This window comes from Cetorhinus maximus, chromosome 13 (genome assembly GCF_964194155.1).
Source record: "Cetorhinus maximus chromosome 13, sCetMax3.hap1.1, whole genome shotgun sequence".
NCBI lineage: Eukaryota > Metazoa > Chordata > Chondrichthyes > Lamniformes > Cetorhinidae > Cetorhinus > Cetorhinus maximus.
Window position 1 is genome coordinate 110,876,427 of NC_135891.1, and position 6,032 is coordinate 110,882,458.

Here is a 6,032-nt window from a genome sequence, read left to right on the forward strand (position 1 = left end):
TTTCCAATAATTTATATAGATTTTTCTTTTCCCACCTACTTCCATTATTTTTAAGTGTATTTCCATCCATTGTTTTATCTCTACCTTTTAGCCTATTTCAATCCCTTCCCCCCACCCCACCCCCACTAGGGCTATCTGTACCTTGCTCGTCCTGCTTTCTACCCTTAATTAGCACATTCCTTTAGATAATATCACCACCTTCAACACCTCTTTGTCCTTTTGTCTGTGACATCTTTTGGTTATCTCCACCTATCACTGGCCCTCTATCCAGCTCTTCTTGTCACACCACAGTCCCCCTTAAACCAGCTTATATTTCACCTCTCTTCTATTTTTACTTAGTTCTGTTGAAGGGTCATTTGGACTCGAAACATTAACTGTGTTCCTCTCCGCAGATGCTGCCAGACCTGCTGAGTTTTTCCAGGTATTTTTGTTTTTGTTTTGGATTTCCAGCATCCGCAGTTTTTTGCTTTTATCTCCCTTTTTTCAAATGGATTAGGAATCATTCGGGCTGCCAACTGTAATTAAATGTATTCCTGGAGGTTTCATCACATGACTTGCTTTTGCCATTAGTTGGCCAACACATCTATCCTCGTGACGTGCTACCTTCCTTCGCCAATTGGAAAGCAAGGAGACTCATTCCCCAACTGGATGATGCTCGACTGTTAGCCAGACAGCCTTTTTGCCCCCATTTTCAATATTCTTATATCTGGCAAAGAGAAATGTTCAAAGAAAATGACAAATAAATCTTTTAATGTCCCTATGATTTTTCTCCAATGTTGTGCAAAGCTGTGTCTTGGAGATTAATCTTCAATTACTAGAGACTCCACATCAATCCTGGAGGATTGGCAACCCTAATCAAGCATCCCCCCCCACAACACCCCGACCAAAAAATACATTTACTAACTAATACTAATAACACCTGAGTAAAAGTACTTTGGCACACTTTCTTTGAGTTTCAGTACCTCAATGTTTAAAAAAAAACTCCCCTCTCTTGAAAAAGGCTGAACTCGCCTGTCACCCACCGCCAGCCTCAGTGACAACTGCAGGTCTACCTGCCACTCTCAGTGCTCCTTTATGTGCGAGGTGAGACAGCCAGCCCACTCTGCACTACGCTTGTGGTAGTCACAGTCCGCTTCCCATCCTGGGTCACACCAAACCACCTCCGGCCATCACTCGTTTGCACACTGCTTGACTACTTTGCAGACCCCCCGGAAAGTCTCTGTCGACCCCAGTTTGAGACAAACTGAAATACAGGCAGAGGACAGGCCCTAATCTCTAGAATTCCATCGCTAGACGTCTCTGCCTCTTACCTCTCTTTCTGTCTTTAAGGTGCTTCTCAAAACATCTTTGACCAAGATTTCAGCCATCTGGTCTAATATCGTCTAATGTAGCTCAGTGTCAAATTTTGCTATATGTTGCTCCTGCAAAATGCCGAGTTGTTTTATTACATTAAAGGCACTATATAAATTCAAGTTGTTGTTGAGGCATCTTCTTGAAAAAAATGTAATCAAAGAAAGTACAGCTATCCATAAAACATGATTTTTAAAAAATAAGACAAAAAATACTGAAAATACACAAATTTCATTTTATATTCATGGGAAGTGGGCTTCGTTAGCTGGGCCAGCATTTATTGCCCATCCCTAGTAGCGTAATTAAGTGGCCTAAAAGTAGAGCAACATAAAGATAAAAGCGAAATACTGCGGATGCTGGAAATCTAGAACAAAAACAAAAATACCTGGAAAAACTCAGCAGGTCTGACAGCATCTGCGGAAAGGGATACAGTTGACGTTTCGAGTTCGTATGACCCTTCATCAGAACTAAGACATATAGAAATGAGACGAAATATAAGCTGGTAGAAGGGGGTGGGACAGGAGAGCTCGATAGAGGGCCAGTGGTAGGTGGAGGCCAAGAAGAGACTGCCAAAGATGTCATAGACAAAATGTCAAAGGGGTGTTGACGGTGGTGATATTATCTAAAGGATGTGCTAATGGGGACATTAAGGGAACCTTAAGGGACATGCCCACATGTCCATCCTTGGCCTGCTGCAATGTTCCAGTGAAGCTCAACACAAACTGGAGGAACAGCACCTCATCTTCCAACTAGGCACTTTACAGCCTTCCGGACTTAATATTGAGTTCAATAATTTCAGATCATAATTCTCTCCTCTATCCCCACTCCCTTTCCGATCCCCACTTTTCCAATAAGTTATCCTTTTTTTACAACTATATTTTTTTCTTTTCCCTCTATTGTTTCATCTCCACCTTTTAGCCCATTTCGATCCCTTCCCCCCCACCCCACCCGCACTAGGGCCATCTGCCACTAGCTTGCTTCCCTTAATATCCCCATTAGCACATCCCTTAGATAATATCACCACCATCAACACCCCTTTGTACTTTTGTCTATGACATCTTTGGCAGTCTCTTCTTGGCCTCCACCTATCACTGGCTCCCTGTCGAGCTCTCCTGTCCCACCCCCTTCTACCAGCTTATGTTTCATCTCATTTCTATATGTCTTAGTTCTGATGGTCATACGGACTTGAAGCATCAACTGTATCCCTCTCTGCAGATGCTGTCAGACCTGCTGAGTTTTTCCAGGTATTTTTGTTTTTGTTCTTGTATTTGGGAAACATAATTAGGTTCAGTATATGAGCAGAAAATTTGAGCTGGGTACTTGACTCAGGGTGGGGGTGTTGGGGGGCTGATAAAACGTGACCTTGCCCACATTAAATGGAAATAAAAAAGTGTCAGACAGAACTATAGAAGAGCAATGGGAAATGCAGGATTTGGATAAGTCTCAAATCACCAGTAAGGGGTATAGTGAAATTTGGGGTTCTATATGTTTGTTTGAATAAACAATTTGATTAAAGTTTAAACATAATACCAAAGTATATAATTCTTAAAGGGTAGAGTTAAGAAAAGGAACTTAACATTGCAGTGTCCCCTGCAATGACCAAGTTCCAAGTACAGCAGTTACTTTGAGAGTCTGATGTCAGGCGCATGAATGACATGTCCTGCCCAACAGAGCTGGTTTTGTGTGATTAGTGCCTTGATACTGGGCATATTGGCTTGCAAGAGGACACTGCTGTTGGACCACCTTTCTTGCTACTGGATTTGGAGGATCTTTCAAAGCCACTGCCAGTGGTACTTCTCCAGGGCTTTGAGGGCCTGCTATAGATTGTCCAAATCTTTGAAGCATACAGGAGCACAGAGAACATTCCTGCCTCATAAACCAGGAACTTAGTTAAGATACAGACAGCATAGCCACCAAGTGATGAAGAAAAACTGGCATTTCTAAAGCGTGTTTCACAACATCCAAATACAATTTACAGCCAATAAATGCACATTTGTAACGTAGGGAAACACAGCAGCCGATTCAGCAAAGTCCCAGAAACAGCAAAGTCCAGATTATGCTATAGCAATGTCAGCCAAGGGATGAATGTGGACTAGAAAATCAGGAAGAATTCCCATATTCTTCTCCATAACATGCCATAGGATCTTATAAATCCCTAAGGAGGCAGCAGGATCTTAGTTACATCTCATCCAAACAGCACACCCCAACACTGTAGCACTCTCAACAGTGAGATATCTGGTCATTGTCACATTGCCATTTGGGGACATTGGCTGCGTGCAAATTGGCTGTCAAGTTTCCCTACATTACCAACATAGACTACTCTTCAAAAATAGTTATGTCTACAACATGCTTTGGATATCCTGAGGTTGTGAGAAGTGCCATATAAAACCAAATATTCTTTCTTTCACCAGGCAGGATAACCCTGGCACTCCACATTGGATGAGTCATTTTTAATATTGCAGTTCAGGCGCAGATGCTGAAAAATCCTACATTTTCTCTCTTCTTTATTCTGGCAAGGCCAGCAGTTGCCCATGCTTGATTGTCCTTGAACTAAGGGCAGTAAAGTGCCAACCATATTGCTGTGGGTCTGGAGTCATATGTAGGCCAAACTAGCTAAGGATGGCACATTTTCTTCCCTCAAGGGACATTAGTGAACTGGATGGATTTTTACAACAATCAATGAAAGCTGTCATGGTCACCAGCACAGAGACTAGCTTCTAGATTTATTTGAATTTAAATTCCACCTGGTGCCACACTGGGATTTGAACCATGTCCCCAGAGCATTGGGCTGGGTCTCTGAGATTACTAGTTTAGTGACATTACCACTACTCCACCATCTCCTATCTCCCCACTGCCTATTATTCCCACAATAATGATGGTGACCCTTTATTGGGAAGAAAAATCACTCGCGAAGTACACTGATGGCGATGAATGCCAGTTTGAGTCAAGCTCTTCCACACAAGCTTAAGTCAGCAGGTTGTTCTCACTGCAAGTTTTTATTGGTACCATTTCTCTACACAATGGCACTGGTTCTGCTCATTCTATCATTGCCATGGTCGGTGAGCTCATACAAAGAGCCAGCAGGCTTTCTCAGCTAACAATGTTGATATAGCTTGAGGTTTAACTGGGCTGGACTTTACATTCGCAAATGGGGCACATTGCTACACGCCCCCCGCCCCCCAAAGCTGACACAAAATTTGGCCTGATGATATATTGTATATTGTTGGCAATACGTCATTACACCAGTCTCCAAATTACAAAGGCAACCTGCCCACCAGTTGGCAATTAACAAGCTATTAAGCTTTATTACAACCCAATCATCTGCAATGTTTCATTCCCCACATTTTTCAGATATCAAACAAGAAAAAGTTTGGGAATCTTTTAGGGCGCAGGGGTGGCCATTGGGACCATGGTTGAATGAACCAGCAGATTCTGCTACAGAAGGTGGCAGCATCTGTATGTTTTAATGACGTATTTAAAAGATCTTTTTTCAGCTTTGATTACAAAATAAAGTCCCTGTACAATTCTGCCATGACTGGCTTTCTGTTCACGGTGGTACCGGCCTACAGTGATTAGGTAGAGCCCCTTTGGCACCAATCATTGGCTTCCTTCTTGCCAAACAGCGACTAATTGGCCGTCGACACTTGATTGAACATGCTGATAGTGGGGGCAATTTTCCATTCTACCTCCCTCACGCGGCCATGATATGGAAAATTCAGTCCACTGTGTCCTATATCACTTTTGCTAACCACACCGTTTTAATTTGGGCTGTTCCACCTTGCTGCACTGAATCCTTTGTGGCATTCTTAAATTTTCCATTTAGACATAGAGATAAACCACTAGCTGGAGAGCCAAGGACTAGAGAGCATAATTTAAAAATTAGAACCAGACCTTTCAGTAGTGAAATAAAAGCAAAAAACGGCAGATGCTGGAAATCCAAAACAAAAACAAAAACACCTGGAGAAACTCAGCAGGTCTGACAGCATCTGCAGAGAGAAACAGAGTTAACATTTTGAGTCTGTATGACTCTTCAACAGAACTAAGGAAAAATAGAAAAGAGGTGAAATATAAGCTGGTTTAGCTTATATTTCACCTCTTTTCTATTTTTCCTTAGTTCTGTTGAAGAGTCATACGGACTCGAAACGTTAACTGTGTTCCTCTCCGCAGATGCTGTCAGACCTTTCAGTAGTGAAGTTAGAAAACACTTAGGTACACAAAAGGTGGTAGAAGTTTAGAACTCTCTTCTGCAAAAGGTATTGGATCAATTGTTCATTTCATATCTGAGATTGATAGATTTTTGTTAATCAAAGGAAAAAGGGATGTGGAAGAGGTATGTGGTGTTAGATAGTAGTTACGTAATGTTCTCAGCAAATGGCTGAATAGGCTCGAGAGGCTAAATAGATAACTCGTGATCCTATTTAGATGGTATATCCTAAGTCATATCTGTCTGGCCTCAATGCTCATCGTTTTCATAGACGTCAGGATCTCACACTTCAGTGCAACACTGAGGACAGTGTTGCACTGGTCAGTGGTCCCGTCCCATCTTTCAGACGATATCTGCCTGTACTTTGAGAAAGTCAATTATGTTGGCAGTAGCATTGCAGATTGTATAGAGTAACATCTTTCATTTGCTCAAGGTCTTATTTTGTGTTTGTTCTATTCACAACTCACGATATGTCAAA